Source organism: Podarcis liolepis (genome assembly GCF_965112155.1).
Source record: "Podarcis liolepis genome assembly, chromosome: Z".
Classification (NCBI taxonomy): Eukaryota; Metazoa; Chordata; class Lepidosauria; order Squamata; family Lacertidae; genus Podarcis; species Podarcis liolepis.
Genome location: NC_139570.1, coordinates 21964169 through 21983169, shown reverse-complemented (window position 1 = coordinate 21983169; position 19001 = coordinate 21964169). Strand labels below are relative to the sequence as shown.

Here is a 19001-nt window from a genome sequence, read left to right as displayed (position 1 = left end):
AATTATTTTATATTGCCCTAAAGTCTATCTTAATCCATCATTTTATACATGGTTATCTTCACTTATTGCTTTGCTATCTATTTATGTAAGGGCAATTATTGCAAATTATTTTGTGTATGTTTTAAACAAGACTGTAATACTTTTCCCATCAAGAAAAACAATCTTCAAATTGCATTCTATTTGCAGTTTCCCCCTATTGCAGACCCTGATAGACAAAGCCTTGTTTATTTGTCTGCAGAGCCTGACAGCGTAGGTAATCCTCACCAAGGAATGTTGCTACATTGGTTTTGACTTCAAGGGATTGCACCATGATGCAATTTAAATTGGATCTTCAGAATGTCTGTCCAATTGAAAATTAAAGGAAAGGGATGCCAACAGCCCCCTCTTCCCTCTCATGCATGTAGAAAGAGCGGGAAAGTCTGTCACAGCAAAACAGAAGCCAATCTGTTGCAGCAACTGGGTTTTCATTTCCCCAGAGGGATTGAGAGATTTGCACGTTCAGCAGAAATGGAAATAATTTCCCTCTCCTTTTACAAGGTCAGAGTTTGCATTTCTGCATATAAATGGCACTTCCATTTGACTTTGTGTTAGGGCATAGCCCCCCCCTAGACATGGCCATAATGTCACAGGACCTCCCCATGGCCAATAGTTTGTAAAATCTTCCCATCCGATCACTAATCCCAGTGTGGCTGGCAGATTGCCAGGTGGGTAGGAATTCTATGATTAGCTACACCCGAATTCTTCTCAATTCTTCCAAATGTTAATGTGGAACTGTGTCACGCTCCAGGGAGTGCCCTCTATAAGCCAGCGTCAAGCACAGATCAGTCTAGGTACAGAATGTGATCTGGAAGCAAGGTCAGAAATCTGTCCATGGTCAACAACACAGAGAATTCAACAAGGTAGAGGAACTAGGTGTACAGTAGGAGCCAGAGACCTGTGCTAGAAGGCCAAAGTAGAGGCTTCATATACTCTGATCTCCTAAACTGAACCTATTCTCAACTTCTGACAGTGATAAGGGATTGGTGACTAACAACTAGACCCCTTACTCATGAGTAGACCGACTGTTCTGTGTCTAGAGATACATACTGTGCCATCACTCTTTGGCTTAGATGTGAAGCTTTTTGTGTTGGCCTCCTCTGATAGTTCTGGTTGGTCTTCATCAGGTATCAGCCTAGAGACTCCCCCAAGAGGATCCCAAATACTAGGTTCAGGGACCCCTGCCTACTCCCCTGGGTCCCCAACCCTGTGAAGGGTCTGGAATCAGGTATGGGCTAGGCATGACATAGTATGGGACCAACCCACACAGAAATGCCACCCACAGTCCCATGAACTAGATGATCCTCAGGGTCCTTTCCAGCCCTACCATTCCATGATTCTTACTTCTCCAACCAAACAGTAAGTACAAAAAATTTGCAAGTATTAGTGAAAAAAATAACATACACAAATATATTACTGCTCATAAACTCCAGTAATTAAGCAGTATATAAGTAGCTTATGTAAATGAATAATTATATTAGGTAACATTGCTTGCAAAAATGTGTATATTAATGAAAATTACATACAAATGTGTTTGTCAGAAGAAATTTGTGCTAAAAATCTGATTTGTTTTCAAAAAGTTTTACTTACTTATTTTTTAATTTTAAAAATGCAAATTGCTGTGGAAATGTGGAGAACTAAATTTAAGGTTGGAAAGATGAGAAAAGGTGAAAAACCAAAATTGACTGATTTGTTCATTTTTACTGAGGAACAGCCTTCCATTCCTACCACACATCAACACCAACCAGCAAGCAGGTGAGGGGCAGGCAGTGAGTAGTGGAATGTTGATGGAGCCAGCAGGATTCTGCCCAAGCCGAATCTGCCTTCCCCCCATCCTTTGTAAAGAGAGGTTCAGATTGCTCTGTTCATTATAGAGAAAGAGAGATCAGTTTTCTTTCCACTGTTCTTCAAAATCAGATGGTGCTATTTCTTGTGAATTGGGAAATTTGTTTGAACACATACATATTTAAAGGCACATTCTTACATAAAATGACTTGATTCACACCTCTAGTGTGTGACATTTTCCAAATTTCATTCTTCTCTGAATATTGCAAAACAATTACCAGAAGTTTAAACATAGCAAAACACACATTAAAATGAATATTTGAGATAAAATGAATATTATCATACATATCAAAATATTTAAGTATGTTCATTTTTGAGAGGATTAAAACATTGCAGATGAATGAAAAACAGAACAGAATAACGAATTAGATCTGTCCATCCTTAACGCACAAAATGCATTTTTGCTTTTGCTTGTTTTTATCCTTAACACATTTTCATTATCACCCATGAAGAAAGCACTTAATAGTTATTTCTCCTTTGCCTTCCATGTATTCTCTTTGATTTTTTTTCCAATTTAAGGAACTCATTTGAAAATGTTCAGGAGCCCTCAAGTAGCTCTTCCATAATCCTGTCATTTGTTCTCTGCTCTTTTCCCTTATAAATGTATTTCTGAGTGAAATGGCCTTTAAGCTTTGAAGTGTCCTTTAGGGGGTTAAAAATAAAATCCAGATGAACAATTGCCTTGAGTGGCATAATGGTGATTGGCGAAGAGGCAAAGGCACACAATAGTGGCTGATTGTGAAGCTGCATTTATCCTCACAGTCCAAACTTCATTAGCCAGCCATTAGTAAGTTTATGGGGAAAGGGTTTGTATTTCTCCAGAGTATGGGGAAACAATGATTGATTGGACTGGATTCAGTGCCAGACAGTAGTAGACATTGTCACACCTCAAGCAAAAGTCACCATTACAACTTCTTCTGTTTTGGACTTCATAATAATAATAATAATAATAATAATAATAATAATAATACTGCACTGGAATGGTTGTTGGAAACAAGAAATCATCATCATGGAATCAGTTGATCTAAGGAATTCCTTAGTCATTCCTTCATGGTACTTCTTTTTTTTTTTTTTTATAAAATTTTTATTGGTTTTACAACATTTTTAAGAAAAACAGACAAACACTAAAAATGACAAACATACACGTATAGTTTCAAACATATTTTCATAAACCTCTTTTCTTGGACTTCCCCATACCCCCCCTCTCTGCATCCCAATGTCCATAGTTCAACTAGCAACTCCCAATTGTTACTTTCCAATCTCTATCATCTTAGTCCTCTTTTATAATCTGACCTTATATCCCTGTACCCCTTTGTTTCTGGAAACCACGGCATTTTAGCATTCATTAAGTTTATAGTAGTCCTTAAGATAGCTTTTGAATTTTCTCCATTCTTCTTCCACCGTCTCTTTTCGTTGGTCACGGATTCTGCCTGTCATCTCGGCCAGTGTCATATAGTCCATCACTTTCATCTGCCATTCTTCCAAAGTGGGTAAATCTTGTGTCTTCCAATACTTTGCGATGAGTATTCTTGCTGCTGTTGTGGCATACATGAAAAAAGCTCTATCTTTCTTTGTCACCAATTGGCCGACAATGCCCAAGAGAAAGGCCTCTGGTTTTTTAGGAAAGGTACATTTAAGTACCTTTTTCATTTCATTATAGATCATTTCCCAGAAGGCCTTAATCTTCGGGCATGTCCACCAAAGGTGATAAAAGGTACCTTCAGTCTCTTTACATTTCCAACATTTGTTATCGGGCAAATGATAGATTTTTGCCAGCTTGACTGGGGTCATGTACCACCTGTATACCATTTTCATAATGTTTTCCTTTAAGGCATTACATGCCGTAAATTTTATACCGGTGTTCCATAACCATTCCCAGTCAGCTGACATGATGTTATGTCCAACATCCTGAGCCCACTTAATCATAGCCGATTTAACTGTTTCATCCTGTGTGTTCCATTTCAACAACAAGTTATACATTCTAGATAAATTCTTAGTATTGGGTTCTAACAGTTCGGTTTCTAATTTTGATTTTTCCACCTGAAAACCGACTTTCCTGTCCTGTTTAAAAAATTCCATTATTTGGCGATATTGGAACCAATTTTCTACTTTATGCTTCAATTTCTCCTGACTTTGTAGTTTGAACTTATCTCCATCCTGTTCTAAAATTTCCCAATACTTCGGCCATCCGACCTCCATATTGAGTTTCTTCACTGCTTTAGCCTCCACTGGTGACACCCATTCCTTCATGGTACTTCTGGCCCCCTTGTAGTAGTGAAATAGTGTCATTTGTGGAAGAAAGTGAGTAAACACTTTCTGGAATTTTCTTCCAGCCTTTTCAAGTTTTAACACGTCCTAGTAAATAGAGGGCAAATTTTACTATGGGCAAACCTATATTATATATGAGGTTACAGGCCTAACACTAATTAGCTATAGTACATAAGGCTGACAATTTGTTGTATTGAATGTTTGTCTTATATTATAGTTTTATGGGTAATGACAAGCTCCTGACATGGTTGTTCTCTCTCATCTCATTCCCTCTATATAATTTTTCTATATATATTAAAGTGTTATTGACTGCTGTAATATTGAAACTTCCTTCTTCCCACTGCCTTCTTCTTCTTCTTCTTCTTCCTCTTCTTCCTCTTCTTCCTCCTCTCCCCCACATTATTATAAGGGCTGAAACAACAATTAGATCAATTGCTTCAAAAAATTCACTCATGTCCAAATTTAATTGATAGGTTAACTTACTAGAATGCATGTGAACAAATAATTAAATGTTTTTAATTTGATTGTATCCTTAATTATTATTATCACTACCACCATTTTTTATGAATGCAGAGCTTTTACGGTGTGTACAGAGCTTCAACATAAATTCTTTCAATGATCCTTACAAACACTGCTATAAGGTAGACCAGCATTTTTCTCTTCAGATTGCAGAGGGGTGGGGTGGGCAAGTCAAGGCTTACAAGCCATCTCTTTCCTAAGAATGCATAGAGAGTTTTTGCCTGACATGAAATTTGAATTGTGATTTTTATCATTCCTAGTATAGCACTCCAACCTAAACTATTTATTATTGCTTAGTTATATCATATGCTTAAAGGTAAAGGTAAAGGACCTCTGACAGTTAAGTCCAGTCACGAACAACTCTGGGGTTGCGGCACTCATCTTGCTCTAGTGGCCGGGGGAGCCAATGTTTGTCCACAGACAGTTTTTCCAGGCCATATGGCCAGCATGACTAAGCTGCTTCTGGCGAACCAGAACAGTGCACGGAAACGCCATTTACCTTCCCGCCAGAGCGGTACCTATTTATCTATTTGCACTTTGACGTGCTTTCGAATTGCTAGGTTGGCAGGAGCTGGGACTGAAAAACGGGAGCTCACCCCGTTGTGGGGATTCGAACCGCCAACCTTCTGATCGGCAAGTCCTAGGCTCAGTGGTTTAGTTCACAGCGCCACCCACATCCCTGTATTATATACGCTTATATACTGCTTAATACCAAGCACATGGGTTACCAAAAATAGCAAATATGATATATAACAAAACAATAAAACTGAAAAGCTATGATACCAAATAAAATAATAAAACAAAAATATAGTGTCCAAATCAAGGGAAGTAATAGAACCTCTCTATTATTCTGCCTTGATCAGATCACACCCGGAATACTGTGTCCAGTTCTGGGTGCATCTTGACAAGCTGGAATGGGTACAGAAGAGGGTGACTGAGATGATCAAAGGTCTCAAAACCAAGCTTCTTGAAAAATGGTTGATTTTGGTATGTTCAGCCTGGGTAGGTAGAGACTGAGAGGAGATATGGTAGCCATCTTCAAATATCTAAAGGACATGGAAGATGGCACAAGTTTTTCTCCAGCTCCAGAGGATAGGATTCAAGTTACAGGAAAGGAGGTACAAGAAAGAAGAAAGGAAGAGCTTTCTGGCAGCAAGAGCTGTTTGACATTGGAATGGACTCCCTCAGAAGATGGCAGACCCTCCCTCCTTGGAGGTTTTTAAGCAGAGGTTGGATGGCCATCTGTCATGTATGATTTAATTGAGATTCCTGTGCTACAGGGGGTTGGACTAGATGACCCATGGAACCATACATGATTCCATGAACAAAAACAGTGTATAACTTGAGGAGAAATGAGCTGATACGTCTTGTCTTTCTTAGTACTTGTACATAGCAGGAGGGCATATAAATAAACATACAGAGGAAAAACTCCTCAGGATTATGCAGTCAATCAAGGAACATGTTACCTCGGCAAACATCATGCCCCTCTGTATGGGTGCAAAGCAACCCTTCCACCACTCCTCTTGGTTGGCTGATTTACTGATAACAGAACTAACCATTATGTTACAAACTGTATGAACTTGCTATTTGCATTTCCAGCCCCACCTATGCCTCATTCCCAACTCATTTTGCAACACATGTAGACTGGGTCTTAAACTGCTATTGGGGCCTTGTTCCTAGTGTTCTGTCACAGAGCTATTGTGCTGTGGATAATTTTTTTATGGCTCTGGCTAGAGATACAGGAGGTCATTACCTGAGGAGCAGGTTTATGGAAAAAAGACAAAATAGTCACCCTCTCAACACATACAGTGGTGTGAGAAAGTTGCACTAACTCTCTAGGAATTAGAAGAAATCCAGTTTGATAATATAGCTGAAATGCTTTCAGTGTGCAGAGTTGCCTCCCCTGCTCTTAGCTCTAATTTTATAGTGTTTTGCAGCTGAAGTAGTTCATAACAGGGCACATGTTTGAAAATGCTATCATAAATTCAACTCTTGTTTAGTTTGGATCCACTGGCACTTGGTGTCTTTCCTGTTGGCTGGTATTTTATGCCTCAGTACTCCAGGAAGAGGAAAATGCTTTGTTTGCACTAGTGCTAATATGAAAAAACCTCTCCCTGACATTTAAACTTTTAGTACCAGTTTGCCTACAGTGTTAATATCACTGAAATGGCTTACACAGATTAAAACAGCCTACAGTATATAATGCAAAATATGAACGTAACAGTATTTGCTGATTCAAACACTTGAAGGAATTATTACCATTGAGATATTTAAGGTCACCTTTACAAATCCAATAAATCAGAAGCATGTCAAACAAAGGGACTTGGAGGCAGCAGAAACCAGGAAGTGAAATTCTGGCCATCACAAGTATAGAGCATATGAAGAAGATACAGAAGGGAGCTACTAGAATGATTGGGGAACTGGAAGGGTTTAAAGTAGTTAAAAGCCTGTTCATTTGAAAACAAGTTTACAGAGAGGTGGCGTGAGCTGATCACGTGGCACTGATCCTAACGTAGCAGCGCCAGCTGTTTGTACAATTCTTTTTTCATAAGATTTTATTAAAGCTTTTCCATAATACAATAAGATAAAAGAAACCAACCCAAACAAAAACAAAAACAGAGAATGAAACTGAAAAGGAAATGCAGAGTCCTCTCTCAAAGGTAGCTTTTAACCCTTGCCATGCACAAAAAGCAGTGGACCCTCCCAGTTCTCACCTGGAAGCTTTCCCTTCTCCCAGTCTCTCACCTTGGGAGATCTTCACTTCCCTGCCTCTCTCTTGGGGTCCTTCCACTTCTGAGCCAAATTCTAAATACTGGCTTTGAACTACAAAGCCCTGTATGGCTCACGACTCAGCTTCTCTCCCAGACCCTTCAATCTTCAACTGAGGTCCTCCTCCAGCTGCCCTCTCTGAGGGAGGTTTGGAGGCTGGTGACAAGAGAATGGGCCTTTTGAGTTGTGGCTCCCTGCTTTTGGAAGTGCTCTCCCTGACGAGGCTGGCCTGCTGCCATCGCTAACACCCTTTCAGCACCAGGCAAAAGCCTTTGTCTTCTCCCAGGCATTTGGCAGATTATAGATAATTAACTAATGAAGTTTCTATACCAACCTTCACCTGAGAATCACAGAGCAGTTTGTAATATAAAAACTAAAAAATACATACCATAGTAACACAAAAAACAATAACCCCCAAGCACAGTTTAAAATGCCACAAATTGTTTAATTTGCCAGAGGCCTGGGAGAAGATGGATGTTTTTGCCTGGTGCCTAAGGGTGTGTAATGAAGGTGCTAGGTGAGCTTCCTTGAGGAAAGCATTCCACAAGCAGGGAGCCACCACAGAAAGGCATATTCTCATGTTGTTCCCCTCCGGACCTCTGATGGAGGAGGCACATGAAGAAGGACCTCAAATGATGATTGCAGGGTCTAGGTTGGATCATATGGGAAGAAGCAGTCCATGAGGCATACCAGTCTTGAACTATTTTGCTGTTTATTGTTGGTATATTTTCTGCTGCTGAAGGTTTGCTACTGTTTATTGGGTCAGCTTTATAGGTTATTGTATGGTTACTATTGCAATACATTGCTATTTTTTTGACCTTGTTCTATGCCTTTAAAATTTTGTAAGTCACATGGAGACTCCAAGGTCTGATAAATGACTAATAAGCTGAACCATAAGTGGGATAAATGAAACATTAGCTGTAGTATAATACCTCAAGATCATCAGGAAAAGTAACTAGGCAGTCAGTTTAAGAAAAGAAAGAGGTACTGCTTTGTGCAGCATGACTGAACTACAAAACTCATTAGCCATTGGATATTATGCTGTCTACAAACATATATATTGTTAAGCTCACCCCACTTCTCTGAGCAGTGAGGTGCATAGGTGGAGGTTTAAATGCTCCAACAGGCAGTCCAAGCCCTCATACCAGATCTCTAGGGAGACAGACAAAATGCCTGAAGAGCCTAAACTCATCTCTCTGTGTCTTTCTCTGCCTCAGACTGCACTCTGTTCTGTTTACACTCTGAAACTGCACTCTGACACCTAATTGCGACATCCCCAGCCAAGAGCTGGAAGAGCAGTGAAAGGTAGAAAGCAGCATGACCTTTTACCAAATTGACTCTCATCTTCCAGAGAAGTGTGCAGATATTTTCTACCTGTAATTTCCTGGAAAAAAAGAGGAGATACTTGTCCATATTGCCAAGGCCTTTTAAGGCAGTCCCCAGCAGCTCTGTTGTCTCATTAACCCTATCCAACTCCAACTGTCTGTCTTGGGAGGTAACTCAGCCAGATTTAGGACTTAGGGGGGTTTACTGCAACATGTGCCATGCAGAAACCTGGTTTTGAATGGAGAAGTAGTGGTAGGAAAGGGGTGCTTGTGAGAGCAAACACACATGGAGTTGGGGGATGCGTATGTGGCAGGTATGGAAATGGCTAATCACCCCTCTGCCTGACACATCTCTCCAAATTCCATCCTGTTGAAGATATTTTTCTTAAACAAAGCAGAATCTGAAATTTATTTATGCACATCTATGTGTGGAGCCTCAGAACTGCATCAACTTCCTGCTGCCTCTGGGAGCTGTCCAAGGTCTTGGATCACACTACCCTTACCAGCTCCTTATGGTGCATTACCTTTCTCCATGCTTCCTCCTTGTATCCACTGATTTTACTAGGCAGGTTAGGGATTTCAATAGACAGGTTGTGAAGAAGAGTCTGGGGGAAACCATCTGGGATTTGGAAGTATTATTTTTGAGTGCTTATGCAACACTGGGATGTTGGCCTTTAATTATAGAAGGCAGGGACACTGCATCCAGCCAGATGTATTCAAGATACAAGAAATTACTATGAAAATAATTCTTTGAACTGCACATACTCCATGAGGTTTTTCTGTTTGAAGGGTGTCTGAGTGTCTTCTTCATCTCACAGTTGTTGCCATGCAGATCAGGCCTAGCAGGAAAATTCATAAACTATATGAAGCCTTTCTGTGTTCATTGAGTGGACACATTCTGTTAAGCATTTGTGTGTATGTTTTCCATTGTCTTGTCTTGCAGGTTTATTGTCCTTGATGGTCCAAGGGTCGTAGAACAGGGTGGATAGTCTCCTCCCCAGCACCGTTGGAAACCTCTGTGACCCTAGCCTCACTGATGTCAGAGCTCCAACTTCAACAGAGGTGAAAAGCTGGCAGAGCAGAGTGGATCAGGGACACACCTGAAAAACCAGGGAAGAAAGGAAACCACTGGTGGAGCTGGTATACTGAATTTTCCTCCCACCAGGACATATACCCATCCCAAGGCATTTTACTGCCTGAGATGAAGGACAAGACATTGCATATCCCATTCAGCTTGCAGGAAGCAACTGAACTGGCAACTGACTCTTCCTTCAGCACTAGTGGCATGGCAGCATCCTCCACTGCACCCAAGACTTCGGGCTACTACAATATGGCACCTCTGTTGACGCACCCACACCGCGTGGATCCTACCAACACTGTGCCTCATCTTCATTCAGGTAAGCAGCAGCTACATTGGTGTTGGGAAGGCAGCTCTACCACCACAGGGGCCATTACCGATGCCCATAATGTTCCTAGATCCTGAGGAAAGTTAGAGATGACACTTACAAAGACCCCAGTGAGCACTTGCAAAGGATGCTTACAAAAGCCCAGTGGTTTTTGAGGCAAACAAATGTGTTTTCACCCATGCTCCAAGGAGCTCAAGAACATAATGTTTTCCCTCTCCCCATTTTATCTCCACAGCAACCCTGTGAAGATAGCAATTTGATTGAGGATTTGAACCTGGGTCTCCAAAATCCTAGTCCACTACACTGTACACGCCTGATTTTTTACAACTGATTTGGCAATAACTAATTTGACAGAGAAATAAAACAGCAAATTTAGCTTTCAGAGTCATCTGGGTTGTTTTTTTAATGCCCTCATTCTTAATTTCAGTATTCTTAATTAAATATTACCCTAATTATACTCTGCAGAATTATTTTATGCCCTCCTTGGCTTTTCCAGTCTTCAAATATTTGTCCACTAATATCATTATCCCCCGGCAAGCATCACAGATTCACTCATTCAGCCTTCTCTCTTAACGTTATTCTCACCAGGGTTCCTAATTATGTTTGCTTCCATGCCATGGACATCCTCCAGGTTGCTGTTATCTCTCAGGCATCTGGGGATGCCACCAAGGGTTGCCAGCTGCAGTTTCTGTCTTTACCTTTCACAGTGCTGTGGAATCAAGACAGAGGGAACTGTGGCTTCCACTCCTTTTGCTCCCCACCTGTTGTATTAAATAGTGCTGCAGGTGCATAATGCAGTAGGCCAGGGAGAGGAGCAGGTGAGAAGGCCTGGGTCAGGGGAAATGGACAGGAGAAGCCATGGCTGCCTCAGTTCCCATTTTTTAGCAGAAGCTTAAGATTTAAAGGTTATATATATATATATAGGTTATATATAAAAGCAAATCAATCAATCAATCCTAGCTGCTACTGCAAACCTACAAGCACCCTCAAACCAGGGCATGGATGGAATCTTTACCCATGATGTGTACTGGAACTGGATCATGCTGTTGACCATCCTCCAGGTTTTGCACAGTTCAGTATCCCCTTATATCCCCAGTCAATGGGGATATAATGTTCTGCAAGAGAGCCTCTCCTTGGAGTTCTTGAAATATCAGTAGCCTGCTCCACAGCAGCTCACTGCAGGGCTTTCACTGTGACGGCCCCTGTTTTGTGGATCAGCATCCCTGTTGAGATATGATAGGGGCTTGCTATCTGTACTTTCCAGAAACAACTAAATATATATATTTGTTTCAACAAACTTTCCCAATAGGATGAAAAGGCCTCTGCCTTTGATGTTTATCTTGTGTTGTTTTTAGTTTACTTGCTATTTTCTATTGTTTTAAGCCTATTTTAAATTGTTTTTATTGTATGCTTGCAAATTGCCTTGAAATCTATATGAAAGGTACCCCAACTAAAGAATCATGGCAAGAAAATTGATGGACTATGCAGAACTGGCAAAACTGACATATACGGTAAGCTACGGGACAAGGATAACTGTGACTTTAAAGATGAATGGGAACCCTTTACAAAGTATCTGAAGATGCCACAAAGCGAACTGGACTCCTTGGCTGGCTTTGAATAAACATTCACAAACTCTTTATTGATAATAATCAGCTAAATAGTTTGAGGATCTATACACCTTTGTAACATGCAGAAAACAGCATTCACAGAGAAACCAAAGACTGGAACTGAGGGAAGCCGGGGGTGGGGGTGGGTGGGTTTTGTGCGGGAGGGTGGGGGGAGGGAGGAAAAAAGAGGGGGGGGGTGAAATAAGGATGATATGTTTCTGGATAATATGTTTTGTTTTAATTTTGAATTTTATTTTTTTAAAAAGAAAAGAAATCTATATGAAAGGTGAACCATAAACTAACATAATGTAACACCAACACCAACACTGCAGCACATAACATAAGCCCTGAATATCCACATTATAGAATTAAAGAGTTGGGGGGGGGATCCCTGTGAGTCATCTATCCCAACCCCTGCCCAATCCACAACTACAGATAGCTTCCCAAATTCTGCTTGAAGCTCTCCAATGAGAAAGTATCCACCACCCCACTATCAAAGAATCACAGAATGGAAGAGTTAGATGGGACCACGTAGATCATCTTGTCCCATCCCCTGCAAATGCAGGCAACTTTTTGCCCAACATGGGGCTCATGGAACCAATCATATAATTGGCTCCATTGTCAAACTGCTCTTACTATCAGTATATTTATCCTACTGTTGAACAAAAATCAATGCATGCCCATTAAATCTGATCCTGCCCTCTGATCTTTGCCCTAGTACTTCCAAACATTTTGGACTACAACTCCCATCAACCCTAGCCAGCACAGCTGTCCAAAAACATCTGGAGAACACAAGGTTTGGGAAGGCTGTTCCAGGTACACAAAATGTCCCATGAATAGCCATGGAACTGATGGCTGTCCAAAAACATCTGGAAGGCACAAGCTGGTGAAGGCTGGTCTACAGATAGAGGTCATAGAGTTAGGTCAATAGTTTTAAAAATATGCCTTAAGCCCTTTACCAAAAGTTGCTAGGCAGCTTATGACAATAATATATGCAATTAGAAAATCAATTAAAACAAGATACAGTCATAAAGCACAAAAAAGAAAAGAAAAAAGGTGTGTGGTTTTAAATTTAAAAAACTATTTAAAACAATTCCAAACATAAAAAACATAAAAACAATACTAACATTTAACAACAATTCTATACATAAAAAGCAGTTAAAATTGATTCCAATACAGATGCAGACTGGGATAATGGTTGAAGTCTAGGGATTCTTCCATGCATAAACTGATAGTTGGATTGTTTCCTTAAAAATGTAGAGTTTTTAAAGGGGCAAACAGGCGTACCCCTACATTTCCCAATAGCTGTGTTTAATGAGATGTCTCCCACCTATTCCAGTCTGTCATCAATAATTATTCTGATTTGTAATGAATAGACATTTTTCAAGCATGACACTGACATTGCAATTTCAGAACAGCCCCATTCCAGTTTGATGAGCTCTTCTCCCAAGACACACAATCACAGCAATGATAGTGTCACAAGTGCCGTCACCTGGTGCAATGATATTTTGTTTTTGGGGGCACCCTTGTAATGAGAAACAAAATCATAGATTCCTAAGACAGATCCCTTTTACTGTCACCAAGTGAGCACCTGCCTTTTTAAAACTTGTTGTATGTTATACAATAGTTTCTATCATCAAACCAAGCTTTCACAAGGAGTATGCACCTATTGCCCAAATTTTCTCATTTAGGCTGAGCCTCTATACCAATTTACTTGGGAGTAAATGTCATTGTTGTTGTTTTTTTAAAAAAAATTATTAGGAATTTAAACAAAACATATTATCTTAAAACATATCATCCTTAACCACCCCCCATTTTTCTCCCCCCTCCCTCCCATAAAACAACCCCCCCTTCCCACCCACCCCGACTTCCCTCAGTTCCACTCTCCGGTTTCTCTATAAATGCTATTCTCTGCATGTTACAAAATTGTATATATCCTTGATTTGTCTAACTATGGTAGTTATTATCAATAAAACGTTTGTGAGTGTTTATTCAAAACCTGCCAAGGAGTCCAATTCACTTTGTTGCGTCTTTAAATACTTTGTACAAGGTTCCCATTCATCTTTAAAGTCACAGTTATCCTTGTCCCATGGCTTATGTGTCAATTTTGCCAATTCTGCATAGTCCATCAGTTTCTCTTGCCATAATTCTTTAGTCGGGATTTCCTCAGTCTTCCATCTTTGTGCTATTAAGACTCTCGCGGCTGTTGTCGCATACATGAAGATGTTTTTCAAATTCTTTGGCAGGTCTTTTCCTACAATCCCTAACAGAAATGCTTCAGGTTTTTAAACAAATGCTAGATGGAACATTTTCTTCAATTCATTGTATATGATTTCCCAAAATTTTTAAATTTCATTACAGTCCCACCAGATATGGTAAAATGTCCCCTCCTTTTCTTTACACTTCCAACACATATTTGAGCTTGTTTTATACATTTTTCCTAACTGCACTGGTGTCATATACCATCTATACATCATCTTCATATAATTTTCTTTCAACAAAGAACAATCTGTAAATTTTAAATCAGTTTTCCATAACCTTTCCCAATCTTCCATCATAATATTATGACCTATATCTTGTGCCCATTTGATCATGACTGATTTTACCTCTTCATCTTTCGTCTCCCATTCTAGCAGTATACTGTATGCGGCCTTCAGTAGTTTCACGGGAGTAAATGCCATTGAACTCAATGGGGCTTCCCCCTGAGTAGACAAGCAGGATTGCACTGTTAGAACCGACTGTTAATTTTTAGAGTAGGTTTGTTGATATCCACTGTGTGTTATGTTCTTTATTGGGTTATATCCAATGCCACGCAAGCAGACTTCTGCTCAAGCCATGGGACTTGCCCTTCCTCTCCTCCTCCCACAGAATCCCACAAATTAGCTCTCGAGGACCCCACAACCCCCTGTAGCAGATTTGGAGGTGCAGGGCTGTAGGGAGAGGAGGAATCCATTCCACAGACAGAGGTTGCTGAAGAAACCACAGTAATTGTTGTTACCTTGCTCCTAGATGAGAGAGATGGGAGCAGCAAGGCTCAGGTTGGGTGGTGAAGGTTAACCTGCCTTCCAAATGAGAGGTGGAATGCTAGGGAGCTGCATTTGGGGATGAGAACATGAACACAGCTCATGAATGCACATTTATTATTATTTATTGAATTTATATCCCGCTTTTCTCCCAAGCTGGGATTCAAGGCAGCTAACGCCATTTAAAATTAACATTATAAAATGCAAAGTAATAAAAAATAAACTAGTCATAGAGATCCTTTAGCTGTGATTCCTGCATCGCAGGGAGCTGAACTAGATGACCCTTGGGGTTCCTTCCAACTCTTCTGGTTCTATGATTCTATGATAAACAGTAACTGAAATACATCAGAACACATTTAGAATAAGAAATTACAGTTTGCCCTGTCAGCAGCCCAGCGGTAAGCATTGCCTGCACCTTTGTTTTCAAAGGCCTGCCTGAGCAATAAGCAGTTCACCTGTAAGCTGCCTTAAGTCCCTGTCAGGGAAAAAGGCAAGATATAAATGAATGAATGCATCAGCTGCCTGTTCCTAGGGTTGGTTGTAAGCTGAGCTGCAGAAGGACACTGGAACTAAGGGGTGGCACCATATAATTAATGGAAAAGATTTGCTTCACAGAATCATAGAATTGTATAGATGGAAGGGACCATAAGGGTCATTTTGTCCAACCCCCTGCAATGCAGGAATCTTTTGCCCAATGTAGGGCTCAAACTCATGACCCCAGGATTAGGAGTCTTGTGCTCTACCAACTGTGTTATTGGTTATATCCTGGGCACAGAAGCCCTGGGAGGCAAACACCAAAATGCTTGAAGAAATACAGTTAAAAATGAAGTGGTTGAATGATTAGCATGGGAAGCATCAGAGAGGGAGCAGGGGGCCAAGCACCCCCATGAGGAGTGTGGCCTGGAGACATTTTTGAGGGCCATATAGATATACAAATCAAAGTCTAAAATGTGCTGGAAATGGAAAGAAAAAGAGGGTACTTTTTATCATATGTGGTGGCCATGTAAGATGATAAAAGACTTCTGGGAAATGACATAATGAACTGAAAGAAATGTTGAAAATAACTTTTCCTAAGAAACCAGAAGCTTTTCTTTCAGGCATTATAGAACCAGAGATCCCAAAGGACCAGACAAAACTATTTATGTATGCAACCACAGCTGCACGGACTCTGTTAGCCCAGAAATGGAAATAAGTGTGGCAGACAAAATTGATGAACTATGCAGAGATGGCAAAGCTTATAGGAAGAATTAGAAATCAGGAAGAGGAGGTCTTTAATAAAGAATGGGGAATGTTTATAATTTATTTGAAAAGCCGTTGTAAACAATTACATGCATTGGTAGGATTGACAGAAAACTTGTAAAATTTCGAACTATGGATTGACAAAGGATTTATAAAAATAGAGTTATGAAAGAGATGTGGAGGGGGAAATCATTACATTAAGATTCACAATGGGGGTGGAAGTCAAAAGGGATTATATGTTTATGTATTTAATTCATTTGTTAAAGAGACCTAGGGGCTACCCTTTGCTCCTGAGTACAAGGTTCCCTGTTGTATTTGTCTGCAAATTCTCTCACACCTGACAAAAGAAACTATAGGAGTACAACATACCTTAACACCAGCTGATCAGTAAGTAGCATTGAATTGGCTTCCAGGGTTTAGTTGATTCTTATTACTAGGAGGATTGCTCCTTGTTGTGTTCACACCCCATCTTGAACCAACGGCATGCCTCCCCTTTGCACGGGGCCTTTGGTGGTACAAACAGTAGAGAATCTGGTTCTAAGCTGGGTAGCACAGTGCCTTTATTGGGATGTCACAAATTAACATCCATATGAATTCCAGTCAATTTATTCATGGACTCATCTCATAGGCAATACCTATCTCAGTGTCTTGGTTCTTCCAGCTATTCCCATTTGGGCAGAAATTTCCAGCTCTCTCTGCATCTGCTTTTCTTTGCTTGTAGAGACAGGTGTCTCGTGCTCTCTGCTGTTCTGATTTAGCATCTTAATGCCCTTTTAACTTATGCATAGGCACCCCTGAAAAATCAACAACACATTAAACACTTGATACTTCTTTTTCTGCCCCCCTCCCTGACAAATCCTTCTGTAGAAATGGGATGTGGCATAATACAGATAGCCAATGAAACCCTTTAAAGATTTTGGGATATCCCCCAGGTCCCTTAAAATGTTAGTGGGGGCCGAAACTGACAAGAGTTATTAAGAGGAAGAGGAAAGTGGGATAGGAGAGACAACATTGCCTATGGCATACACACTCATTTTCAATGCCTGTAGACAAAGAGGTTTGCAGGACTGGCCCTGGATGGCCCACTAGAGGCAAAACCAAAAATGCCACCTTTCCCTCCCTCCCCACCTCCTTCTTGACTGTGCACCTGTTGTTATGCACCCATCTCCTGTAGCAGGTGCATTTGCACACCACCACCTCCTCCGTGCAACAGCTCCATGCCCACTGCACACCCGCTGATGTGTGTCTGCCCTCTGCCTTCCAGTGGTGGCAGTGGGTGTGCAGACTGTGGGTGTGCAGTGGAGGAGGACCAGGCAGTCTTTCCAAGCTATCCAGAGCCTGCCATCCTGAGGCAATTGCCTCACCTTGCCTCATGGGTGGAGTGGCCCTGGAGGTGTGGCAGGTTTAGAAAGTGCTATGAAAACCTGCAACACCTGTATAATACAATGGCAGTGGAATGAGTTAGCACACCACAGCAGACCATATGTCTTTATCGTATCACCTTGTTGATTTGTATGTTTCATTGTTTTATAAAATGTATAGTCCAACATTCAATATAAATATTTCAAGGATGGCTTACACTATGGAAGGAAACAGAGAGAATAACATCTGAAAACAGAGATAAACAATGGAGTTGTTGGCGTCTGTCCGCCTTGGGAGACAATGAAAGAGCAGACCCTCAATGGTTAAGTCAAACCACTGGAAAGCTGCAGCACCTGCTGCAGCTGTAGTGACTGAAACAGGGAAAGACATGTTTTCTTGTAGGATGTGCGTCATGAGGGAGGAATTGAAGTTGGCTTTCAGCACTTCTGTTAGGATTCCTTCCTGTCCTGGGGCTTTACCACATGCCTGAGACTTGATGGCGTTCTTCAGCTTATCAAGACAGGAAGGGACATCCAGCTCTCCCAAGACCCACAGTCTGGACACTGTTGACTGCTGTGTCAGCGGCCATGTATTCCCACGAGTACAGTTCTTGATAGTGCTCTGCCCATCGCTTCATCTGCTTGCTGCAGTCTGTGGTTGTCTCTCAGAGCAGTTCTCAGCAGTGCAGTTTTCCTGACTATTGGCCCAAAGGCTTTTCTTCATGCCTTTGTACATTTTGCAAGTGTTGCCACTGTCAGCAGTAAGTTGAATGCTTTGACACAGCTTTAGCCAGTAGTCACTGGCACATTGGCTGACGATCTGCTGGGCATCGCTCCTTGCCTGTCTCAGTGAAGCAAGCATCTTCTTGCAGGGCACAAACTTGTACCCTTGCACTTTGCAGCAGTAACTGGCTCAATGCCTGCCATCACATCAGGGGTGCCAACTATGGGTGGCTATGGGTGCCTGAGCACCCACAAAATTTTTGTTGTGGGGACTCATCACCCACACTGCAGGGCCCCCATGCAACTTCCAAGGCCTTCTGAGACCTCAGAATCTGACTTCTGGTGCCACTGGAAGTCAGGTTCCAAGGCTGGGGGGCGTCATACTTGACATCATGACATCACATCGTAACATGACACCATGATGTCATGCACGCTAGGCACCCATAACCAAGGGCCCAGGTTGGCTCCCGTACTTCACATGTACTGGATAGACAAGTTCTCTAACTCACCAAGAGTTTGAGACCTATTGGCTACCCTCACCTGGTTTAGCCAGCCAATTGAAGCCATTCCTGGGGTGTGGCCACTATTGCCTTCTGATAGCTTCTAGAAGCCACAGGTGAGAGTTGAGTGCAGGGTAGGAACAAAAGGTGGATGAAGGACCCCAGACTAAAGCAGAGGAAACAACAGAATAAATCAGCATGAATTTGTGATATTAAAACCATCTTGTCCAAGGGTGAAATACCTGTTGTTGTTGTGTTTTTAAAAAATGTTTGTTACCTGGTGCAGAAAATAAAACATCAAACTGAGCCTCTAGGGAGAGAGCATTGCACAAGTGAGCTGCCACAGCCAGGAAGCCATTTTTCCAATTGCTAAATGCTCA

At 41.2% G+C, this 19001-nt stretch overlaps 1 long non-coding RNA gene across 1 annotated transcript; it reads right to left on the bottom strand.

The window, feature by feature from the left end:
* Window positions 1–10545: 10545 nt before the first annotated feature.
* On the bottom strand, window positions 10546–18452 carry LOC310697935. Its single transcript, XR_014521256.1, has 4 exons — window positions 16407–18452; window positions 14774–14867; window positions 11184–11391; window positions 10546–10877 (listed from the first exon to the last, which is right to left on the bottom strand). It is a non-coding gene; the product is annotated as an uncharacterized lncRNA (long non-coding RNA).
* Window positions 18453–19001: the final 549 nt, after the last annotated feature.